Source organism: Pipistrellus hanaki (genome assembly GCF_964339955.1).
Source record: "Pipistrellus hanaki genome assembly, chromosome: 1".
NCBI lineage: Eukaryota > Metazoa > Chordata > Mammalia > Chiroptera > Vespertilionidae > Pipistrellus > Pipistrellus hanaki.
This window is the reverse complement of record NC_140503.1, coordinates 71,167,098-71,182,846: the sequence shown is the minus strand read 5'-3', so window position 1 is coordinate 71,182,846 and position 15,749 is coordinate 71,167,098. Positions and strand designations below refer to the sequence as shown.

General features: G+C 40.2%; 1 gene segment (V, D, J or C); it reads right to left on the bottom strand.

Moving 5' to 3' along the window:
- Positions 1-6,255: 6,255 nt before the first annotated feature.
- Positions 6,256-7,016, bottom strand: LOC311620464 (T cell receptor alpha variable 4-like). The segment is given in 2 exons: positions 6,977-7,016; positions 6,256-6,551 (listed from the first exon to the last, which is right to left on the bottom strand).
- Positions 7,017-15,749: the final 8,733 nt, after the last annotated feature.

Here is a 15,749-nt window from a genome sequence, read left to right as displayed (position 1 = left end):
CGGCCTCTAACTGACCTGGTTTTGCAATCTAGCTCTTCCACTTAATCTCTCTCACTGAGCTTGAGCAAGTTATTTAATGTCTTCAAGTACCAATTTCCTTATCTGTAAAATAGGGACACCATCAGGATATTATTAAGAGGAATACACAGACTACTATATACAAAGTGCTTTGTATGTATAGCATACAAAATTTCATACTCAAAATTTGAACTATTAATATAGCAAAAAGAATACAATGGAAACTGCACCAGTTAGGAGGTCATTGCTGAGGTATAGGTGACTAAATCAGGGTCATGAACTTCAGAGCTAGGAGGAATTTTAGAGAATGTAGAGAAAATGATGCATAGAGTATAAGTCAAATAAGGTTTATATTTTGTAAAATATATGAAATAGTTTAAAAAGAGAACAATCAGCCGAAACAGGTTTGGCTCAGTGGATAGAGCGTCGGCCTGCGGACTGAAAGGTCCCGGGTTCGATTCTGGTCAAGGACATGTACCTTGGTTGCGGGCACATTCCCAGTAGGGGGTGTGCAAGAGGCAGCTGGTCGATGTTTCTCTCTCATCGATGTTTCTAACTCTCTATCCCTCTCAATTCCTCTCTATGTAAAATCAATAAAAAAATATATTAAGAAAGAGAACAATCACTACTTATTCTATCAAGTAAGTATCTACATTATTGTAGGGATGGAAAACTTTCCTTCTTCTCTTCTAGGTTCTTTGGCTGGCCTAATATTTAAATTGACATAGACAGCCAAAACCGGTTTGGCTCAGTGGCTAGAGCATCAGCCTACGGACTGAAAGGTCCCAGGTTCAATTCCAGTCAAGGGCATGTACCAGGGTTGCGGACACATCCCCAGTAGGAGGTGTGCAAGAGGCAGCTGATTGATGATTCTCTCTCATCGATGTTTCTAACTCTCTATCCCTCTCCTTTCCTCTCTGTAAAAAATCAATAAAATACATTTTTAAAAAATGAAAGCATGACTAATTTAAAAATAAATAAATAAAATAAATAAATAAATTGAAATAGACAGATTAACAGGAGAAAAACAAATTCTGTATGAATGGAACCCCCATAAAAATATGAGATTCCCTGGCGATCAGGTAACAGTAACTTATATACCAATCTGAGCCGAGAAGAAGGGGATAAGGATCTGGAGCTTCAAAAGGAAGAAAAGTAACTCACAAGAAGATGAGAAGAGCAAATGTTTGGTAAACAAATCTTTGCCATGGCGTGCAAATAAGCTTCCTGAGTCTCTTGGGTCCTAGTTGTCTTCAGTTCGAAATAATCCACAAGTCAAAGTGGGACATGGCGGGGTGACATATTCTGCTCCTCTATTTATCAATATCTTGGTGTATTACTTTCCAACCTTTACACAATTCATATTTTTACTAAGTAGCAATCATACCAGTTAATATCTTGAATCTTTTCAATTTCTACTTTTAAATAATCATTACAGATTCTTATTATAAATATCATTAATTTGCTATATAATATTTTACTTGAGTTATTAAGTCTTTCCCTTTAAGATTCTACATTTTTATTTTCACATAAATAACTTTCAAATATATTTGTAAATAATTATTTATTATGCACTGAGGGTCTCCAGAAGACAGATTCCTCAGAGAAAATTATAGCAAAGAAAATTAATGTTTATAGATTGTCATATTTTTTTAATTATTTTCCAAAATAGCTTACTCATTTACTCTTCCACTAGAATATCTCTATTTTGCTGCATCCTGTCCAAGTTCTCTTTTTTATTGCTGTTAAACTATTCCTGTAATTCCTTAATAGGGTTTTTTAAGTTTTATGACTACCAGTAGGTTTACATTTTCCACATGTTTGTGAACCATGTTATTTTTTCTCGTGTAAATTGCCTAATATCTTCTATATATTTGCATATTTAGATATTAATGTTTTTATTTTTATGCACATATATAAATTTATAAAAATTATTAATCGTTGTCATATTAGCAGCATATTAATAGTATACTGCAGTTTGAATGTAATTTTGGTCATTTTTCATAGAATACATTAGCTTTTAATATTTATGTAATTAAATTCTATTTTTTATTTCTTCCATTGTTTTTAAGTTTAAAAAGTTATTCCCCATTTAATTACTTAATTAGCATAAAAATATTTTTTTACTGATAACTTTGTGATTTAGTAACTACTCTTTCTCTCTCTGGAATTTCATTATGTACAGTATTTCATTTCTTTATTCAGCCAATATTTATTGATTACTTGATGATCTTGCAACACTTTTTTTAAATATTCAACTTTGTGCTTCTCAAATTAGTATACTCTTGCCCTCAAGACAAAATATGAAATAAATCTGATAAATCATCTGAAAAAAATATTATTTTTTTATTTTCTTTTTTTCAGAGATAGAATCTTCAATGTTCAGCTGCCTCCTGCATGCCCCCTACTGGGGAATCAAGCCCACAACCCGGGCATGTGTCCTTGGTCAAAATTGAACCCAGGACCTTTTAATCTGCAGGGCAATGCTCTATCTACTGAGCAAAACTGGCTATGGCTGAGAGCACTATTATTATTGGAAAGTTAGAAAATGTGCCAACTGGTGAATTATTTAAAAGATTATGGTGCATCAAAATCAATATGGATATGTTATGCAGTAAAATAAAAATAATCCCTCCATCTTTTTTAGTAAACTTGAGGCTGTTTGTACTTAAAGCAGACTGCTGTGAACTTCTGTGCCCTCATCAGGCAGGTTTCACGTTCATTCTCCCTGCTCTGTGGGAATGCTTCAGGATATAGTCCAAGAACTCTGACCCAAGCAATTGATACAAAAATGTTTTTTCTTTCTCTTTTTTTTTTTTTTTTTATACAAAAACATTTGAGGAATAATTCTGTTCTTCCTCATTAATTTAGAACTCCTCTTTTATTTTATTTAAATTCTCTTTTACTTGAGTTTGTTCCTTGCTTCTTTACTTTTTTTTTATTACTGTGATTGGCTGCCGCCATTTTAAAAGCTATCTATTTAGCCTGCCCAGTGCGGCTCAGTGGTTGAGTATCAAACAATTCAAATTCCTGGTCAGGGTACATGCCCAAGTTGCAGGCTTGATGCCTAGTAGGGGACATGCAGGAGGCAGCCAATTGATGTTTCTCTCTGTTGATGTTTCCATCTCTATATCCGTCTTCCTTTCTCACTCTTTCAAAAATCAATAACATGGTTTTTTTAATAAAATAATAAAAATTATACTAATAAAAGGGTAATATGTTAATTAGACCAGATGTCTTCTGGATGAGCATCTGGGCGTCCTTCTGGGTAAAGCCAGGGTGGCAGGGGCAAGGCAGAGGCGTTTAGGGGTGATCAGGCAGGCAGAGTGTTGAGAGGTGGTCAGGTAGGCAGATCAGAAGTTAGGGGTGATCTGGTAGACAGGCAGAGTGGTTAGGGGTAATCAGGTAGGCAGATGGCCCCTCCCAGGATTGGCCCCCGCCCCCCATCAAGCAGTTAGGGACAATTAGGCTGGCAGGCAGAGTGGTTAAGGGCCATCAGGCAGGCAAACAGAGAGGTTAGGGGTGATCAGACCAGCAGGCAAAGGAGTTAGGGGTGATCAGACAGGCAGATAGAATGATTAGGGGCAATCAGGGAGGCAGGGGAGCAGTTAGAGGCATCAAGCAGGCAGGCAGAGGTGTTAGGGGCGATCAGGCAGGTGAGTGGTTAGGAGCCAGTGGTCCCAGATTGCAAGAAGAATGTCTGACTGCTGGTTTAAGCCCAAAGGGTCCTGGATTGAAAAGGGTGCAGGCCAGGCTGAGGGACACCTGCCCCATGCACGAATTTCATGCACCGGGCCTCTAGTCCTATATAATCAAAGGGTAATATGCAAATTGACCCTAACTGCAGAATGACCAGGGATGACTGGTCACTATAACACACACTGGATACCAGGAGGAAGACGCTCAATGCAGAAGTTGCCCCCTTGTGGTCAGTATGCTCCCACAGGGGGAGCTCTGCTCAGCCACAAGCCAGACTGACTCCTGCGAACCCAGCGGCAGTGATAGGAGCCTCTCCAGCCTCCTCAGGAGTGCTAAGAATGTCCCACTACAGCAGGGAGCAGGCTTAAGCCACAGTCAGATATACTCCGAGGGCTCCCAGGCTGCCAGAGGGATGTCTGACTGCCAGCTTAGGCTCAATCCCTAGGGGAGTGAGCCTAGGCCAGCAGGTGGACATCCCCCAAGAGGTCCCGGACTGTGGAGAGGGCCCAGGCTGGGCTGAGAGACCCACCCCCTTGAGTGCACAAATTTATGTGCATTCGGCCTATAGTTTAAAGGATAATATCTATTGGAGAGCAGAAGAGAAGTCTCCCAATCTACCCTTCTTTAGTTCTTATGGCTGAACTAGTTGTAAAATAATAAAATTGACACAAAATTAGTTTAACAGGAGGGGGAGGAACTTAATACACATATATGGGAGAATCATAATATGATGCTTAGATCATAAAATGAAGCTCAAAGAAGTGATCAAACTATGTAGGTACCTTTTTATACTTTTTAGACAAAGAAATAATAAATTTGTTGAGAAATTGACAGGATAAAGATAGTACTCATTAGGAGTCTAAGCAGATTTGGTTATTTATTAGTGAGTAATCTAAAAGTTTGGGCTTGGGTAGTAAATTAGTAAAGATATTCATTACAAGTTTTATTTATATTCACTTTCAACTCTGGGTTTTATTACCCTTGTGAGAAGTTTGTCTCTCAGTCTCTCAGCCACCAGGGAGAACACCTGTCATGGAGATTTATTTCTTGCTTTTAAAGGAACAGAAAAGAGCTCCTCCAGGTCCTGCTGTTTCTCAAGTGATTTTAAATTCCAAAAAATCAACATTCTATTGTGGGATATCTTGAGGCAGCCTGCCCTGGGCCCTGATACATCTGAGTTCAGAAAAATATTGCCTTTCACCATAAATATAAGGGATTAAGGGGGAGAAGAATATGCACTAAAGCTCTATAATTATTTGGTTTTTCCATAATATTGGAAAACTTCCCTATCAGACTTTAAGATGAGCTGAATGGAAACACTCTTGCATCCCATGGTCTTTTCCTTTTGTTTCATTGACTCATACGGAGGACAGAAAGAGAATATATATCATCAAATAGAAAATATCATCAAATATTACTTTCCCTTCTTCCAAAATTAGAGACAATCCCCTCCCCAAAAAATAATGATGATAATGATAGCCTGGCTGGTGTGTTCAGTGGTTTGAGCATTATCCCATTCAAGAGGTCACAGTTCCATTCCTGGTCAAGCACAGGCCCGGGTTGCGGGCTCAATCCCCAGTGGGGGCCATGCATGAGTCAGCGGATCAATGATTCTGTCTCTCTCTCTCCTTCTCCATTCCTTTCTCTCTAAAATCAATTTTAAAACATTAATAATAATAATAATCCCTCGCCATCCTGATAAAGCCACAGAAATACTAGCAAAATTCCCAGAAACTTAGCCATTATTCCTGTTTCCCTTCCCCCACCCAAAGGACTCAACTTTGAAATGTGATAATGACCTGGAATCTCTGTGTCTACTACAGATATCCCCCAAAATAATCTATCACACCAAATACAAACAAAATTTCTCCCCACCCTCCTCTCCACTGTCATCTCCCTTCTCCTCGCCATGCCATTCACAGCAGGGGAATGGGACAAAGGAAAACAGATAGAGGGGCAACAGAGTGGTGTGAACTCAGAAGAGTCTTGGAAATCATCTCATGGATGCAAGAGGCCAAAGAAATGTTGAAACTTTGTGTGACAATAAATAATAATCTGACACTGAGGCTAAATTTTTTTAAAGCTGAGAAGCAAGTTGTCCCCATTGACTATGTACAGAGTGTATGTAAAGGTATGTAGTGTGTATGTGCATAGTGTGTGTGTGTGTGTGTGTGTGTGTGTGTGTGTCTTTATACATGAACTGAGGAGCATCATTGAGCTAAGCAACAATAGTGTAACTACCACAGATTGCCTTGTTTTGTATATTGAGTAGCTCAGGGATGAGCTGATGGGACGGTGGGATGAAGACACTGCATTGTATTCCATTTGTACTTTTGAATTTCAGACCATGTAAATGGAATACCTATTTAAAAAATAAGATCAACAAAATTTTAGTAGCAAAGTAACACCTGGATTTGCTAATACCTTTGGAAAATAATGAAATAAAGTAAACATTTTTGCAAGCACTACTCTTGGGCTGCCTTCTGGGCTACACTCCCACCCACAGGGGAATACTGCACAGGTGCAGCCCTGTCGGCCTCACTGTGCCCCAATTACAATGCAGTAGTACACAGCAGTGTCTTTCAGGGAAGCCCAGGGCAGCCTCAGCACGCTAGACTTCCTGTCAGCAGCGATCAACAGAGATGCCACTTCATTTGCCATGTCCGTATTATATCCTTGAATAACAAATTGTGGCCCCTGGTTGTGGATCTGTTGGTACCAGAATATATACTCATTTGTAGCAATCTTGGTGTGGTTACAGGGTATGTTCACTTCTTGTCCTTCATCTGAGAGCATGAAGGTGGGCTGGGTGGTCTTAGCAAGGCTCAAAGTACCTGTGGGAGTAAAAACACAATACTAGCTCTTACCCTGAAACCAAGTTGAGTTGAAGGCCCAGCTATGCACCCTCCATGTTCTCTCCCACAGTCAATCCACCTCCACCTCTACTTCACTACCATTTACTTCTCACTGGGTTCCAGGACATTTTTTATTTATTCTGAGGGAATCCCAGGAAAACTGTTCAGAGGCAGAAGGTCTAATTTCTCTGCCTCCTGGATGGACCTGGGGTTTAGTAACAGAACATCTTATTGCCCTCAAATAAATGCTGAGAAAAAATAAGACACACCTCAAATAAATGCTGAGAAAAAATAGGACTCCAAAGCCACTCCTCAACATCCTGGATAAAGAATGGTCACAGGCAACGTGGTAGATTGCTGTCTAAACCCAGATCCCAACGCTTCTTAATCCCAAAATAACTCACCCAAGATCAAGAGCACCGTCACTCTTGTCACCTGCTTCATATTCTAGATGTAAACCACGACCCAGGGCTGGACTAGGTTCTGTTGCTGAGTTTGAGCCAGGGAACAGGCAGCAACAGCCGGAGCCCACATGAGCTACTCTCACTGAGAACTGTCCCCAGGAGCAGCCAATAGCAGGGCCACAGCTCCTCAGAAGGGGATTCCACTGAGCACTCAGGAAGAAGGGGAGGTAAAAACTTATAGCACAACAACATAGCAGGCTGGATTTCCTTACAGATCTTTTCTGAGATCTAACCACTTACAGATTTGGTCTGAGTGAAGCAACTACACCAGAAGGTAGATTCCATCAGACTCCTTATTCCCCATCACCTTTCCACAGGCCCAGAGGGTGACCATCAATTGTAGTCAGTTTGACACCCCATGCAGCTCTGAGAATAACCCTCGGACCTGGGACTTTATGCCCAGAAATCTCCCATGGATCCCCATGCAATCAGATGAAACAGTGAATCTTAATCTTATTCTGATTTTTTTTTTAATCTTAATCTTAGTCAACAAAAGAACAATTGCAATTTGAACTGGACCCTTTGTGCCCGGCACCCTGGTATCTTCTTACAAACCAAGTTCACAACATCTTCTTCTCAGATCTCACTTAACAAATGTTAAACAAGGAAGTGAACCTTTTACTAGTCCCTTCTGGCCAGCTAGGGTAGGACATATGATGTGGAATTATTCGCCAGACAGACAGACCTAAATCCAAGTCCCAGCTCTGCCACTTTGTGACCTTGGACAACTCACACCTCCAAGCCTCGGTCTCTTCATCTGTAAAATAAGGGCAATAATACTTACTTCAGAGTCAGCCTAAGGCATATAGTCAACTGTAAATTATAGTTCCTTCTCATCTCCTTCCTTTCCACCTAAGTGACATACAAAGTACCATGGCCAATAGGAAGCATTGTATAGCGTACATATGTATGTATGTTTGTATTATTATTATCATATTTTATATATAATTCATATATGTAGTTTATAATATAATATATAATTTATATATATATAATTATATACAACATATAATTTATTACATTGTAATTCATTCTTCTTTTAAGAAAGATACAATATAAATTTAATAACAGTAACACAAAAATTAAAAAACAGCCATTCAAGAAGAATCATGTTAATTGAAACACCCAATTGCAGTAATCAAAACATATTAGATACATTAATATGGAAAAGACAGTAGTGTTTTGAGTTCTTTGCTCATATAATATGGGAAAGAAAACTCTCTGGGAAATGTTTGGGAAGTATCTCAATGTATTCTGAGTGAGAATTTTTCCATTTTCCCGTGCAAAAGTTTGGTGAGGGCTGATAACTTCTAGCAACAGTTTAAGAGTAGATATCAAAGGGCATGGGATAAGTAACCCGCTTCCCTCAGTACAGAAGGGAAGAGGAAAAGAAGTATTTGAGAAGTATTAGGAACTAAAGAAGCTAGAACACCTCATACAGACATAAAACATCAAAGGCTTCCCCTCTAGAATCTATTCATTGCAATAGTGATCCCGTGCAGCCAATATACTTAGATAGGAGGAATGTTTCACAAAAGTCAGTAAGTATTATATCAGACCCGTGCAACTTATGGAACATCCTATTCTTTTGTTAAATGCAGTGGCCAGTAGCTTGGCTCAATCAGGCGGACCATAGAATCTATTTTTTGCAATGGAATAAACATTTAATGAGGAGTTAGACTAATTGGATCGTAAGCAATCCTCTGGAATTGCTAGTTGTGCAATTTTGTGCCAATCACTTATCCTCTGAGAAGCAGTTTCTTTATCTCTCTAAAAATATTACAGGGCCTGGCCGTGTGGCTCAGTGATCGAGTATCAACCTATGAATCAGAAAGTCACAGTTCAATTACAGGTCAGGGCACAACTTGGGTTATGTGTTCAGTCCCCAATGTGGGGCATGCAGGAAGCAGGAGATTCATAATTCTTTCTCATCATTGATGTGTCTGTCTCTCCCACTTTCTTCCTCTATAAAATCAATAAAAAATATTTTTAAAAGGAAGATTATAGGGATCGATTAAATGAGCATAAGAAAGTTCTTTCTAAACTATAGTGTTCTACACAAACACAACCTCTGTTAACATGTGTTTAACATAGCAAGCTATATTAATCACAAAATCAAATGATCTTATCTTTTCAGGCCAGCAAATGGAACTTAAATTTTCTGTGTTGTCATCTATTATCTACTTAGGAAAATATTACTACTGGGTAGCAAGTAACTAGAGAAAGAAATGCTAGAGGTTTTTCTATGCCCCAGCCTTTGGAATGAAAGTAATCATTAATGGTTCTTGTGTGCAACTTGGGTTGAATTTTGTCCTTTCCCCCAACCAGAAAAGAAAATATATATATGTGTTCGAATCTTAAACCATGGTACCTCAAAATATGTCCTTACTTAGACAAAGATCTACACAGAAGTAATCAAGTTAAAACGAGGTTATTTGGCTAGACCATAATCCAGTAAGACTGCTGTCCTTATAAAAAAGAGATATTTGAACACGGAAACGATGTTTGGACCCACGGAGGGTAGATGGCCATCTACAAGCCCAGGAGAGAGGCCTGGAACAGATGCTTCCCTCACAGCCCTCAGGAAGAATCCAGTGTGGCTAGTGCTCCCTTCAGCCCCGCCCGGAGGAGCAGAGACTCGGTGGGCATTCCTGCAGCAGTGCACAGTATGAGGGCAGCTGAGCCCAGAGACTTGGGAAGGAAGGACATAGCACAAGAGTGCAGCTGCAGTTGTCGGTGGCATGACAGGCAGAGAAACGACTCCACGGAGATCTGCTCTCCCTTAGCTGCCCCGAGTTCACCTCGCTTCACCCTGGGTATTGGGTTGCAGAACACATTATCTGCAACCCCAGGAACTGGTACTACAGAATCGCTATTTTCCCTGGGCAAAGGGTGCACTCTGAGATCCGTCCCAGGACAGCGGCACAGGTGGGAGCCTGTGGAGCTCTGAGGTCACCATTACTGGAGGACAAAACAAAAGGAGCGGGCAGTTCCCCCAGCCAGCCCCACCCTCATGCACTGCACCTACACGGATAGCAATGCCTGGCTGAGGGGCCGGGGAAGGTGGGAAGGTAGATGGTACTGGAATTTCAGAGCTAAAACACTGGTGGTTCAGCGCCATCTACTGGAAAATAAGAGAAAGACATCATTGTGTTAATCTGCTAGAGAAGTGCCACTCATACCTTTTCTTTTCCGGCCAACAATGGAACTTAATGTTTTTGTCTAGATGCCTAGATGGAGAAGGAATCCATCGAGTACCATGAATCACCACGGTAGCAAGGCAGATCAAAAGGAAAAAAAAATCCAGAAAACAAATTTAAAGATGGAATTATGTAATATAAATGACAGGAAGTTCAAGATTGCAGTTCTGAAAATATTCAACAAGATGCAAGAAATACAGACAGGCAATTTATTGTGCCCAGAAAACAAATCAACAAACAAGCCCTGGCCAATGTTGCTCAGTAGTTGGAGCATCGTGCCATGCACCAAAGGGTCATGGGTTCGGTTCCTGGTCAAGAATATATACCTGGGTTGAAAGCTAAACCCCAGCCGGGTGGGGGCAGGTAGGGGAGGCAACCATGTGTATCTCTCACATTGAGGTTTCTCTCTCCCACTCTCTTTCTCTCTCTCCCCCCTCCCTACCTTCCACTCTCTAAAAAGAAATAAATGGGAAAATATCCTCAGGGTGAGGATTAACAAAAACAAACAAAACAACTAACAAAATGGGAACTTTACCCAAAGGACTGAAACTTTAGAAAAAAGAACCAAACAGAAATTCTGGAGACGAAGAACTCAATAAAAGAGAGTAAGAATGAATTAGCCCCTGGCTGTCATGGCTCACTAGTTGAGCATTGACCTATGAACTAGGACACATGTGTCAAACACAAGGCCCGCGGGCCAAATCCAGCCCGCCAGGCCTTGCAATGTGGCCCGCACTGCGCTGTCATCACTGCACTCCACTGTCAGTTTATGACATTGTCAGTTTATGACTGTTCAGTAAACCATTCGGCCCGCGATTTTGGCTGGATTTTAGATTTTGGCCCCTTCTCTGATTGAGTTCGACACCCCTAAACTAGGAGGTCAAGATTGGATCCCCAGTCAGAACATATGCTGGGTTTTCCCAGTGGTTAGAGGGTCAACCCATGGACTAAAGGGTCTCAGATTTGATTCTCAGTCAAGGGCACATACTTGGATTGCAAGTTCACTCCCCGGCCCGGTGGGTGCTCGATAGGCAGGCAACTAGTAGATGAGTCTTTCTCACATAAATGTTTCTCTCTCTCTCCCCTCTCCCTCTCCCTCTTCTTATCCTTCTCCCTCTCCCTCTCTCTCTCCTCTCTTCCATCTAACTCTCCCTTCCTCCAATGCCTTCCACTCTCTCTCTCTCTGAAGATCAATGGAAAAAATATCCTTGGATGAGGGCTAAAATAAATAATAAATATCCTCAGGAGAGGAAAAAAAAAAAAACCTGAAACTCATAGACACAGAGCGTGGTGATTACCAGAGAAGAGGCTGTGGGGAGATAGTATCTGGTAAAGAGGCCAAATACTCTGTATGGTGATGGAAGACGATATGACTTTGGGTGGTGGGCACACAATGTAATAGACAGATCATATATCATAGAGATGTACACTTGAAATCTTTATGAACATCTTAACCAATGTCATCCCAGTAAATTTAATTTAAAAATTTACATAAGTTATTTCACAAATAAAATTTTAAATAGTAAAACATACAAAAAACAGAGGTACTTAGATACACTATCAATTATCGCTCTCATTTTTTTAAATTATAAACACATTCAGGCAAGAAATTATGACTATTTATGCCAAGACTGGATGTCCCTTGCATTTTCAAATATTTGACAATAAATTATTCAATACTATTGCTTTTATTGTAATAAGTAAATAAATAAGACAACCTGAGTTAGGGATAAGGTAATACACAGTGTGGGCTTCAAACAGTCATGGCAGGATAATAAGAACAGCCTTCCAGTAAATAAAATTGCCTTTAGCTAAAGTAATCTATATACCACTGAAGCACATCTTGGGGTGTCTCATTCTGAACCACCATAACACACACCCACACACTGACACACACAGAGACACATACATGCACGCACACACATATATTGCACATATTTGGGTACTTCTGAGGTTTTCAATATATGTTATTTCCCAAATATTTTTGCTTGTTAATAAATATACATAAAATTTCAATTATAATGACCTCAGATTATTCCATGATAGAAATGCACTATAATTTATTAATCAACTTTCCTAGTATTAAATGTTTGGATTTTATAAAATAAAAAAATACTATAATAAATACCTTTGTAAATAAATCTTTATTTAAACTTGCAATTATTTCTTTCTTTCTTAATTTTTTAAATTTAATTTTTTTTCTTTTCTTTTTTTTATTTTGTTCCTCCCAGAAACTAGAAGGTGAGGACCCACTTGCTCTTGAACATTTTTTTAAATATATACTTTTTCTTTATTTCAGAGAGGAAGAGAGAGGGAGAGAGAGAAACATCAATGATGAAAGAGAATCATGAACTGGCTGCCTCCTGCATGCCCCCTACTGGAGATTGAGTCTGCAACCCAGGCATGTACCCTTGACTGGAATCAAACTCAGGACCCTTCAGTCTGCGGGCCAACACTATCCACTGAGTCAAACAGCTAAGACTTAATTTTATTTTTATTTTTTTTAATATATTTCATTGATTTTTGTATTAATTTTTGTACAGAGAGGAAGGGAGAAAGATAGAGAGTTAGAAACATTGATGAGAGAGAGAGTCATTGATCAGCTGCCTCTTGCCTCTGGGGATATGCCCGCAACCAAGGTACATGCCCTTGACCAGAATCGAACCCGGGTCCCTTCAGTCCCCAAGCCGACGCTCTATCCATTGAGCCAAACCGGTTTCGGCTTAATTTTATTTTTAACTAGTGGTCCAGTGGATGCATTCATGCACATTGAAAGGAAATTAATTAGAAGGTGGCTGGCGGGACAGGACTGGATGAGATGGGCTGGACACGCCCTGGAGCCAACTTCCCACAGTCGCCCCCTGGCCAACCACCCCTGGGGCAGTGCCATAGCTCGAAGGGCATCTGCCGAGTGAGCGGAGTCCCTCTAGCTGCTAGCACGTGGGGTCCCTTGGCCTGGCCTGGGAGGATTGGGCCGAAACCGGCTCTTTGACATCCCCCAAAGGGTCCAAGCTGTGAGAGGGCACTCTGCAAAGTTGCTGTCACTGGGCAGCTCCTGCATTGAGGGTCTGATCCCTAGTGGTCAGTGTGCGTCATACCTACCAGCGGCTGGTTGAATGGTCAGACAGTCGCTTAACCTTTACAGTGTAATATAGTACACTTTACAGTCAATATTATTTTGTATTAATTTCAGATGTATGACATAGTGGTTAGACAATCATATACAAAATGTCCTCCCCAATATTTCTAGTACCAAACTAGCACCATACATAGTTAATATAGTATCTAATTATTTCTTTTAACTAGCTTCTATAGAGGGGATTTCCTGGATTAAAGAGTAAAATTATTTTAAGCATTAATTTACTCAGTCAAACAGTATTTGTGGGATCCCTACTTAAATTAAAACCCAGAAGGCACTCCTCTTTGGGCTCCCCCACCCCAGCTCCTCAACAAGAGAAGCGTCACTTGAGTCCTGAAAGCAGGCAACAAGCTCTGAAGGTACTAATTAAAGGTTACGGATGCACAGAAACACAACAAAAAAACCAATTAAGCAATAATTAATGGTAGTTTAAACATTAATCTGAGATATGATGCAGGGTCTCGAGACTGGTAATTCTTCCTTAACAGCTAATTCATGTCTTGAGTTGTTGTTCAGGAACTAAAACCCCCACCAGAGGGAAGCTGCTGACAACAAAGCAAAGAACATTTTTATTAGCAGATTCAGATGTGTGGGGGTTTTTTTTTAGTTTTTCCGTAATAAGAAGCCAAAACTAGATATGTTAGTATAGGTAGCTAGTTATTAATATAAGGATGGAAGGAAGGACAATGGAATAAAAAAAAATAAGCTTAGCCCAGCCAGTGTGGCTCAGTGGTTGAGCATTAACCCATGAACCAGGAGGTCATAGTTTGATTTCCAGTCAGGGCACATGCCATGGTTTCAAACTTGATCCCCAGTAGGGGGCATGCAGCAGGCAGCTGATCAATGACTCTCTCTCATCATTGATGTTTCTATCTCTCCTCTCTTCCTCTCTCTGGAATCAATAAAAACATCTGTGTTGTTGTTTTTTTTAATAAGCTTAATAAGCTAGAGAGCTGAAGCAAATATCAGGAGAGCATCACATCAAGTTTGCTGGGAAGCTATAGCATAAACAGACTCATTCAGACACTCCAGAGACTGCCAACGAGGACACTTACTCCGCAGAGTGGAGAGGAAGATCCCAGGGGTGCTGCCAGCTTGGTACCAAATTCTCAGGGGGAGGAGAAGGGGACATTTCTCTGCTGGGCTCATGCCCAGTAGAAACCAGATGATATAACAGAACTTTTGGGCACGCACAGTAAGAGCCAGGGTGATGACATATAGGGGCAGAGCCTCGCCTGGGAAGAACTGAAAAGGTAATCAAATTGAATAGAGGAACCCAAGTAGGTCCAGAAAAGGGATTGGTTGAGAAGTGTCTGACTCCAGCCCAGGAAGAATCAGAAAGTCGTTGAATAATTTGAATGATACCTGTCCTTTACATTGAATTAATAGGAGCCTCTTGGCAATTGCTGATAGAGCCTGCCCACCTTATTCATCCTCAAGGGTGTATTCATTCCCTGAATCCCCAATAAAATCTTGCCATTGGGTTTAAACTTCTTCACTTGTCTTCTGTTTGAAATTCTTTTCTCTTGACACTGCAAGAGAACTTGCTCCCACTGGCAACACTACAACAGGATCAAGAACTGAGCTACACACTAGTTACTCAAGGATAAGACCCAGTGGTCTAGGGAGAAGAAACAGAATTTTAAAAGCAGCCATAGTCCTTGTGATAATTGCTATGAATGGGAAAGTACAGAGTCCTATAGGAATATACAGGAAGTGAAACTGCTGTGGTTGTGGGTCTCCAGGAAGACTTCCAGCAGGAGTGACACTTGGGTTTAAATCTAAGGGAAGATTGGCTTATTTCACTCAGCATGATGTTCTCCAATTCCATCCAGGTTGCTGCAAATGATGAGAATTCCTTCTTTTTATGGCAGCATAGTATTCCATTGTGTAGATGTACCATAGTTTTTGGATCCAGTCATCTGCTGACGGGCACCTAGGATGTTTCCAAATTCTGGCTATTGTAGATTGTGCTGCTATGAACATAGGGGTGCATATATCCTTTCTGATTCGTGTTTCTAAGCCAATCAATGAAAGAAAAACACCACATGACCTCACTCATTTATGGATAATAAAGAACATTATAAACTGATGAACCAAAAGATAGATATAGAGACAGTAAAGCAACAAGCAGACTGTCAAATTACAGTGGAGAGGGGAGGAAGATCTGAGTGGGGAGATAATAGATCAACCGAAGGACTTGTATATTATACATGCATATAAGTACAACCAATGGACACAAAACTCTGGGAAGGGAGGGTATGTTGAGAGGAAGGGGGGGGGGCAAAAAAAATCAATAAAATATATTTAAAATAAATAAATAAATAAATAAATAAATAAATAAATAAATAAATAAATAAAAAAGAAAAAGGTG